General features: G+C 51.5%; 1 long non-coding RNA gene across 3 annotated transcripts in view; it reads left to right on the top strand.

Annotated features, from left to right (window-relative positions):
* Positions 1 to 6,043: 6,043 nt before the first annotated feature.
* LOC106734171 (uncharacterized) overlaps positions 6,044 to 10,120 on the top strand; it is an 11,774-nt gene continuing 7,697 nt past the window's right edge. The window contains exon 1 of one of the 3 annotated variants that reach the window (XR_003548367.1): positions 6,044 to 6,411. This is a non-coding gene — a long non-coding RNA (uncharacterized LOC106734171). Of the gene's footprint in view, positions 6,412 to 6,600; positions 7,195 to 7,750; positions 7,981 to 10,120 lie in introns of those variants that run through there. The other 2 variants (XR_001369903.2, XR_001369905.2) reach the window with 2 other exon arrangements.

The following is a 10,120-nucleotide window of genomic DNA, read 5'->3' as shown; positions in this document are numbered from 1 at the left end:
TCCCTCTCTGGGCTTTCGTTTCCCCATCAGTGATATCACAGGGTTAAACACAGTAGTTTTCAAATCATTGCTGTTGGAGATATAGGAAGGATTTTTTCAAATAAAACCACACACTGAGCCCCGATATGAAATGTGAAAAAGATGACATTGAGCATGCCCTGGTTGAAGCTGTGGGGGCAGAGGGAGGTGTATGGCACAGGACTCTGGTTTGTCCAGCCCCCTCTGTGCTCTGCATCTCCACTTGGTGCTCCCCTGAGGCACCTTCCTAAAACCCTAAGGTTCCTACGAAGAGTTTGAAAATAGAGGTTTTTTTTTTTTTTCTCTACCCCAAGAATTTTATTATAAAAAATTCCAAACATACAGTAGGGCTGAAAGAAATTTACAACGGACACTTACATACCCACCACCTGGGGTCTCCTCCTAATATTTTACAGCACAGCAGTCCCCTTCTCTGTGAGGAGTAAGTTCCAGGATCCCCGTGAATGCCTGAAACCACGCACAGTACCGAACACTTACGTACTACGTTTTTTCCTATCAAGGAGGCTGACTGCAGAGTTCGTGGGAAAATGGGATAAACGTGGAAGTTTATTTCGGTGCAAATCAAATGGGAACGCTTGCATAATTTTTTTCATACTATGCATTTCCACAAACGTTTTTGAAGACCACCGCCCCTTCATAGATACAAGCTACGATAAAGTTTCATTTACAAATTAGGCACAGTAAGAGATTAACAGCAGTAACTAATGATAAAATAGAACAGTTACACAGTGTATGGCCATAAAAGTTACGTGAATGTGCTCGCTCGCGCTCTCACTCAAAATATGAGCTAGACTGCAGGTAAATGAAAGCAAAGAATGTGAAATCGTGGATAAGGGGGGGTCTCCTGTTCTTGCTTTAACAAGTAAGGGCACCCTCCCAACTCTGCCAACCCCCCAGGCTCAGAGAGGGCCACACTGGGGGTCTGGGTCCTTTCTGGGAAGCCCTATCGGTTGGAGCCATTAGAGCTGCTGGGACAGACAGACCCTGGCCTTCAGGGGCTTCCCGCCACAGCAGTTCACTTCTCACACCGCTGCGTCAAAGCCTGTGCTTCTGGTCAGTAGCTGGGCCGCTACTTTTCACAAGTGATTTAGGGATCCAGGCCCCGTCCATCTTTTGGCCCTGCCCTGCCCTGCCCTAGAAGGGTCAGTTCTCTAACTCAGAGCAAAAGGGAAGACAAGAAGGACAGCCACTTTTTTTTTTTTTTAAGAGGTTTTTGCCTTAGGGCATATGCGCTCCTGGAGAGACAGAGACAGAGACAGAGACAGTGACAGGGAGAAGGAAAGCGAGAACCCCCGCGCTCCCCGTGGGAATGGCCAAACCGCAATCCCTTCTCCTCCATCCTCCTCCCATGATCTTGGGCACACACACACATGTACCTGGCATGAGTTTCAAGCCACGGGGTCCGGGACTTGTCTAACTGCAGTCGGTCATATGGGAGTCCAACGACCTAACTGCTATGCCATCTGCTGGTCCCTTGAGAGAGATTCTGCTCTCTCTGCTAGAAACAGAGAGATAGAAAGCAAGAAATCATCCCCCAGGGGGTATGGCCGTGCCACAGTCTCTTCTCCATTTTCCTCTCGTGATTTTGGGCACACATGCACATGTGCCCAGCATGAGTTTCAAGCCACTGGGTCCAGGACTCGAAATACAGTCAGCCATGTGGGAATCCAGCACCTTAACCATTATGCCACCTGCACTTTTTAAAAAAATATAATTCCTTCATTTATTTCTTCCATGAGAAAGAGAAACAGAGAGAGAGAGAGAGTCTGAGACAAGAAAAGGGCACCCGGAACACGGTCCCGTGGTCCACTCATGGTTTGCGGCCTACCCAGATTACAGGTATGTGTGTACAGCCTGTCCAGGGAGGTCTGGGGATGAGAACTCAGGACCTTTCCTGAGTCAGTCCATGTGCCACCACTGCATCACCACCTGCCCCCCACCCCTTACATCACGTTTGTTCATTACATCTCACTGGCAAGAGCTTTGCACACAGCCAAGCCTGGAAATGGGCTCTCTGTCCGGGCACTGCTCCAGCGCCGCATGCCATGGAAGGGGACGTGGATTTCGGTGGCGAGTCGGTCGTCTTTGCCTTCCTTCCCCAGCATGGCTGGGAACCCCTCTTGGCCATCCTGGTTATCCCAGCCCCCTCATCTCCTTGCTATCCCCTATCAGATCAGAGGGGACCTAGCAAACTCTTCCTGAGTTTACCTCTGTCCAACAAACACGGTGAGAGACCAGGCGGTGATGTAGTCGTAAAACACCTCCATGGAAGGTTCTGGGTTCACATCCAGACCTTCCCGAGTACCCTGGGCATGCCCAAGATCCAGGGCTGGCTGAGGCTGGCGGTTGGGGTGGACTGCAGCGTCGACCTGGGGTGCTGCCTCTCTGGTTCATGGAGTAAACAAACAAGTAAAACACGACTGAGCTCGGACCGTATACCAGGGCTCTGCCCAGCCTGGACTATGCAGAGATGAGCACGACCAGGCACCTGTTCTTAAGAACCTTCCAGTAAGTGGAACAGACCCTTCTTTCCCGTCAGCCTTTCCTCTCCTCAGAGAAAGCCCACAACATTTTTCATTTTGGGATGGATGAACCTGACATTGAAATACCAGAGAGAGGAACTGATTCAATAAATTGTTTTATAAGAATTATTTTATTTTAGTTATTATTATCACTTTTTAAAAAAGAACTATTTATTTAATTTTATTAATTATTATTATTGGTTTTTTTTTTTAATCCACCAGAGAGAGACAGAGAGAGAGAGAAAGAGAAGGTGAGAAAGCAAGCCACCAGGTCAAACCATGGTCGGCCATATCGGAGTCCAGCGCCTTAACCACCACGCCATCTGCTGGCCCCTGACTATTACTTTCTAATTGGACCAGAGAGTGAGAAGGAAACTGAGAAAGCAAGCTGCCAGGTCCAGGACTTGAACAGTGGTTGGCCATATGGGAGTTCAACACCTCAACTGCCACGCCACCTGCCGGCCCCTGATTCAATCGGTCTTTATTGGGTACCCTCTGGGTGCCTAGCACATTCATGTGAAGGAATGCTCCCCTCACTCCTACAAGAGCAAGAGCATGGCCCCATTTTCTAGGAAGGAGTGGATGCTGAGGCTCAGAGGGGTGAGGTTCTTTGCCTAGGGTCACACAGATAGGAGTAGAGCTGGGATTGAACCCACATGTCACTGCTTGGTTCCCTGCTCCTTTATGATCCATCAGAGTAGAAGAGATTAAAAAGGGGTAGCTTCCGGACACAAGCCACTCTCTGTCAAGCCCTAAGCCAGAGGCGCCATGTGTGTCCCCTCGTTTCCTGCTTCCTTACAGCCCCATGAGGTTGGTGCTGTTACTTTTGCCATTTTAAAAGAATGAGACGCTGGGCGGGTACTGTGGCCTGTTGGTTAAGGGAGCTAGATCCCACATGGCTGGCCACCAGCCCTGGCAGCTTCAAAACCACGCTGGAAGTGTGTGTGTGCGTGCCCTAAATCCCGATAGAATGGAGAAATGGAGATGGGATTGCTGCACGACCACTCCCCAGTGGTGGGTGCTTTCTCACTCTCTCACTCTCTGTCTTTCTGTCTCTGGTGAGCACATGCATCCTCTAGCAATTAAAAAATAAACAGGGACCAGCAGATGGTGTAATGGTTATGTTGCTGGACTCCCACATAGTTGACCATAGTTCGAGACCCAGGGCTGGCTGAGGCTGGCGGTTGGGGTGGACTGCAGCGTCGACCTGGGGTGCTGCCTCTCTGGTTCATGGAGTAAACAAACAAGTAAAACACGACTGAGCTCGGACCGTATACCAGGGCTCTGCCCAGCCTGGACTATGCAGAGATGAGCACGACCAGGCACCTGTTCTTAAGAACCTTCCAGTAAGTGGAACAGACCCTTCTTTCCCGTCAGCCTTTCCTCTCCTCAGAGAAAGCCCACAACATTTTTCATTTTGGGATGGATGAACCTGACATTGAAATACCAGAGAGAGGAACTGATTCAATAAATTGTTTTATAAGAATTATTTTATTTTAGTTATTATTATCACTTTTTAAAAAAGAACTATTTATTTAATTTTATTAATTATTATTATTGGTTTTTTTTTTTAATCCACCAGAGAGAGACAGAGAGAGAGAGAAAGAGAAGGTGAGAAAGCAAGCCACCAGGTCAAACCATGGTCGGCCATATCGGAGTCCAGCGCCTTAACCACCACGCCATCTGCTGGCCCCTGACTATTACTTTCTAATTGGACCAGAGAGTGAGAAGGAAACTGAGAAAGCAAGCTGCCAGGTCCAGGACTTGAACAGTGGTTGGCCATATGGGAGTTCAACACCTCAACTGCCACGCCACCTGCCGGCCCCTGATTCAATCGGTCTTTATTGGGTACCCTCTGGGTGCCTAGCACATTCATGTGAAGGAATGCTCCCCTCACTCCTACAAGAGCAAGAGCATGGCCCCATTTTCTAGGAAGGAGTGGATGCTGAGGCTCAGAGGGGTGAGGTTCTTTGCCTAGGGTCACACAGATAGGAGTAGAGCTGGGATTGAACCCACATGTCACTGCTTGGTTCCCTGCTCCTTTATGATCCATCAGAGTAGAAGAGATTAAAAAGGGGTAGCTTCCGGACACAAGCCACTCTCTGTCAAGCCCTAAGCCAGAGGCGCCATGTGTGTCCCCTCGTTTCCTGCTTCCTTACAGCCCCATGAGGTTGGTGCTGTTACTTTTGCCATTTTAAAAGAATGAGACGCTGGGCGGGTACTGTGGCCTGTTGGTTAAGGGAGCTAGATCCCACATGGCTGGCCACCAGCCCTGGCAGCTTCAAAACCACGCTGGAAGTGTGTGTGTGCGTGCCCTAAATCCCGATAGAATGGAGAAATGGAGATGGGATTGCTGCACGACCACTCCCCAGTGGTGGGTGCTTTCTCACTCTCTCACTCTCTGTCTTTCTGTCTCTGGTGAGCACATGCATCCTCTAGCAATTAAAAAATAAACAGGGACCAGCAGATGGTGTAATGGTTATGTTGCTGGACTCCCACATAGTTGACCATAGTTCGAGTCCCAGACCCGATGACTTAAAACCCACACTGGGTGCGTGTGCATGCGTGCCCAAGATCCCAAGAGGACAATGGAGGAGAAGGGATTGCAGTGTGGCTATCCCTCCGGGGGGGTGACTTCTTGCTTTCTGTCTCTCTGTCTCTCTTCTTCTCTCTGGCGAGCATATGTACCCTATAGCAAAAATCTCTCTAAAACAAGACAAACCAAGCCAACAAATCTTAGAAAGAGAGTGAAAGAGAGAGAGAAGAAACTGAGGCTCAGAGAGGTGAAGCAACTAACCCAAGGTCACACAGCCAGTTCGGTTTCATATCCTGCTCTATTTGACCCCGTGGGGGCACATGTTGATATAGCTGTGGTTTTTATGGCTAAACATAAAGGCAGTCAGATTGTTTCTTGTCTCAAGGATGGTTTAAAAGGCTGTCTCCGTGAACTCTGGCATAACTATATTTTAAGGAATGGAATGACATCCCTGAACAATAACGTTTTACCAAAGAACTGCAGACAGTTTAGCAGAACCCCTCATGGCTGGATCCCGGCCAGAGAGGGGCTCTGGGCAAGGGCAGGGGCATCTTCCTGGAGCTCTGTGGGTCTGAGCCAGGGCAGCTGGGCAGGAAGCAGGGACCCGGCTTATCAATGACAGAGGGCCCAATCAATGCTATCTCCCCGGGCCATGCCTGGCCAGACATTGATTTCTGCTGCTGTTGTTAACTCCCTGTTTATGTAACGCCTGAACTTTGCACAACTGAACCGTTTAATGTGCAGACGAGGGCCTGTTGCCATGAAAACCGGGCTGCACACGACAGCCGGGATGCGGCGGTATCCCTGTTTTATTGGCCTGCGCTGAATGTATTTTAACCTTGATAAGTCAATAACTTTTTGTACAAAAGGAGCTGTGCCAGGAGGGCTTAGGAGGACCTGGGAGGGCCTGCTGGCCTTTCCAGGTCATGGGGAGGAGGGGCCGGCTAGGTTTAATCCCCTGGAAATCTCCCTGCCACTCAGAGCCCGAGAGAACCAGGCCCAGCTGGCCAGAGGGCAGAGCCGACCTTGGGGGGTAGCGGGGGACCACTCCAACCTACAGTCACTGTTTCCTGTGTGTTAAGACCTCCAGCTAAATTAGAAACCGCCATGGCAAGGAGACCTACAGGGTTCACATCCTGGCTCCACCCACTCAGGAGCCCTGCACGACCTTGAGCAAGGCCACTGACCCCAGCCTCAGGGCCCACATCTGTGACTGGGTCCAGCGATTCTTCTCAGCCTCCTTGCAAGGTTTCCAGGAGGTCACGCATGCGAAGCACCATGGAGAATGCCCGGTTTGCAGCGGGGCCTCGGCAGGTGGGTGTTATGATTGCTCATACTGCACAGTAATAATCAGTGGTTATGTTTGCAGAGCCCATTCGGCCTGGGGAAACGTTACATCCATGTTCTAGTGACAGCCCTTGAGATGGGCAGGGCTAGGGTGGATAACCCCACTTCTCAGACGAGAAAACTGAGGCCCAGGGAGGTTGGCTGTGTTGTCCAGGGGTCACATCACAAGATGGTGGTGCTGACTGAAAGAACCAGTCCTTTTGACTTCGACTTCCAGTCCAGTGCACTGCCAAACTCCAAAACACCATCACAGAAATGACCCCCTGGCCACCCCCAGGTCTGTGGCAGACATTACTCATCTATGACAGATGTCACTAATCCATGGCAGACATCACTAATCCATGGCAGAGTAGCACTCTCTATCTCTTGAACCTGAGTGGGGCCTCAGAATCCTCCTGAGTGCAGAGCTGGTATTTGGGATGAAACTCACACAGAACAGTGAGCCTTTGACGGGCCTCTGGGTTCAACCCCCACCTCTGGTCCACATTCACTGCACGACTTTGGACAAGTGCCTTCCTTCTTCTGGGCCTCCTGAGCCCCAGTGGTGGAACAAGAGGGACAGTTAATGGCTCTTGATTCTCTGTGGGGACTTCCAGGTTGAAACGACCCCCATCACCGCCTGGTTTCTGTCCCAACTCCTCACCAAACCCTCCCTAACTCCATCGACAGATGTTGACCCGGGTCCAGCTGCTGTGGCACAGAGGTAAACGCAAGTGTCCTGAGAGGCTGGATTCAATATGGCGACTTCAGGTTCGGATCCCTGGGCTGGCTGAAAACATGCTGGATATGCACATTGGCACCCAGGGTCCTGAGGAGCTGGAGGGCTGGGGAAACAGGGTCACAGTGTCACGAGACCCTATGGAGGGTGCTTCTCCCTTTCTCTCTTATGCACACAATCTCTAAAATTAAACATATACCAGGCCAGCAGGTGGGACAGTCATTAAGGCACTGGACTCCCATGTGGCCAACCACAGTTCAAGTTCCAGACCTGGCAACTTGAAGACCGCACTGGGCACGTGTGAGTGTGGGCCCAAATCCCAGGAGGAAGATGGAGAAGGGATTGTGGTGTGGCCATCCTGGCCACCCCGTGGCCTAGATTCTCTCTGAAAAAACCATCCTCCCTGCAAGGGCGGGTGATGTTTCTGCCTCGCCCTTTCTCGGTCTCGCTGTCTCTCCCTAGTGAGCACATGCATCCACTGGCAAGAAAAAAAAAAAAAAGAAAGAAACACATACATATATGTTGATCTAGAACCTACTACATGCCAGCTACTGTGTGAGGTGCTGGCTGTTTCCTGTGTGTTAAGACCTCCAGCTAAATTAGAAACCGCCATGGCAAGGAGACCTACAGGGTTCACATCCTGGCTCCACCCACTCAGGAGCCCTGCACGACCTTGAGCAAGGCCACTGACCCCAGCCTCAGGGCCCACATCTGTGACTGGGTCCAGCGATTCTTCTCAGCCTCCTTGCAAGGTTTCCAGGAGGTCACGCATGCGAAGCACCATGGAGAATGCCCGGTTTGCAGCGGGGCCTCGGCAGGTGGGTGTTATGATTGCTCATACTGCACAGTAATAATCAGTGGTTATGTTTGCAGAGCCCATTCGGCCTGGGGAAACGTTACATCCATGTTCTAGTGACAGCCCTTGAGATGGGCAGGGCTAGGGTGGATAACCCCACTTCTCAGACGAGAAAACTGAGGCCCAGGGAGGTTGGCTGTGTTGTCCAGGGGTCACATCACAAGATGGTGGTGCTGACTGAAAGAACCAGTCCTTTTGACTTCGACTTCCAGTCCAGTGCACTGCCAAACTCCAAAACACCATCACAGAAATGACCCCCTGGCCACCCCCAGGTCTGTGGCAGACATTACTCATCTATGACAGATGTCACTAATCCATGGCAGACATCACTAATCCATGGCAGAGTAGCACTCTCTATCTCTTGAACCTGAGTGGGGCCTCAGAATCCTCCTGAGTGCAGAGCTGGTATTTGGGATGAAACTCACACAGAACAGTGAGCCTTTGACGGGCCTCTGGGTTCAACCCCCACCTCTGGTCCACATTCACTGCACGACTTTGGACAAGTGCCTTCCTTCTTCTGGGCCTCCTGAGCCCCAGTGGTGGAACAAGAGGGACAGTTAATGGCTCTTGATTCTCTGTGGGGACTTCCAGGTTGAAACGACCCCCATCACCGCCTGGTTTCTGTCCCAACTCCTCACCAAACCCTCCCTAACTCCATCGACAGATGTTGACCCGGGTCCAGCTGCTGTGGCACAGAGGTAAACGCAAGTGTCCTGAGAGGCTGGATTCAATATGGCGACTTCAGGTTCGGATCCCTGGGCTGGCTGAAAACATGCTGGATATGCACATTGGCACCCAGGGTCCTGAGGAGCTGGAGGGCTGGGGAAACAGGGTCACAGTGTCACGAGACCCTATGGAGGGTGCTTCTCCCTTTCTCTCTTATGCACACAATCTCTAAAATTAAACATATACCAGGCCAGCAGGTGGGACAGTCATTAAGGCACTGGACTCCCATGTGGCCAACCACAGTTCAAGTTCCAGACCTGGCAACTTGAAGACCGCACTGGGCACGTGTGAGTGTGGGCCCAAATCCCAGGAGGAAGATGGAGAAGGGATTGTGGTGTGGCCATCCTGGCCACCCCGTGGCCTAGATTCTCTCTGAAAAAACCATCCTCCCTGCAAGGGCGGGTGATGTTTCTGACTCTCCCTTTCTCTGTCTCGCTGTCTCTCCCTAGTGAGCACATGCATCCACTGGCAAGAAAAAAAAAAAAAAGAAAGAAACACATACATATATGTTGATCTAGAACCTACTACATGCCAGCTACTGTGTGAGGTGCTGGGAAACACAGGAGTGATCAATGACCAAGGGTCCTCCCCTCCCAGGGCTGCCAGTCTCCACAGGGAGACAGAAAAGAAACACACCACCATCCCAGTGCTCAGAACCCGGCCAAAGGTTCTAAGTGCCGGGGAGGGACAAGCGACAGGGAGGCGCTCTGGGGAAAACACCCAGATGGGATAGTCAGGGAGGGCTTCTCTGAGGCGCTGACAGTCGCTCTAAGAATGAGCCAGCTGTATTAAGAACAAGAGGAAATGAATTCTAGGAAGGGGAGCAGCTTGTGCTGCTGAAGTGGGGAATGCTGTGGCACTTTCTAGCAACCAGGATTAGGCCCAAGTGGCTACAGGTGAGTCAGGGCGGCATGTTGGGGGGACGCTTGGCAGGGGTCTGTCCCTGAGGCCAGCTGGGCTCCTCAGCCCACACTGGGGTTGGCCCCCTCGCAGGCCTGCATGCCCCTTCCCCCAACCCGCCCCCAGAGAGGCTGCAGGTGAGGGGGCGGGGAGGGAGTAGGGGGCAGGGGGGCCGGCTGGGTGAATAACAAGGTTACACGTGCTTCTTCTTTGCCTTTTTCTCCAGGAGGAGCATAAAGAGCTCTTTCTTTCCTGCTTATTAATAGCTCTGATTAAATTATCTCTGAAAAACCTACGTGGTGCGCGCCAATGGGGGCTCGGCTCCCTCCAGGCTCTGGCCTAGATTACAACAACGAGGGCAGGTGAGGCAATGGGAGGCTGGGCCGGAGGCTGGGGCAGGCCTGCTCCCCCGGCCAGGATAAATGCAGGTCTCTACCCCCTCGCCCTCAGCCTCTGAGCTGCCTCCACTCTGGGGG

This window comes from Tupaia chinensis, unplaced genomic scaffold, assembly GCF_000334495.1.
Source record: "Tupaia chinensis unplaced genomic scaffold, TupChi_1.0 Scaffold149491_1, whole genome shotgun sequence".
Lineage (NCBI taxonomy): Eukaryota > Metazoa > Chordata > Mammalia > Scandentia > Tupaiidae > Tupaia > Tupaia belangeri.
This window is presented reverse-complemented; position numbering and strand designations above follow the sequence as displayed.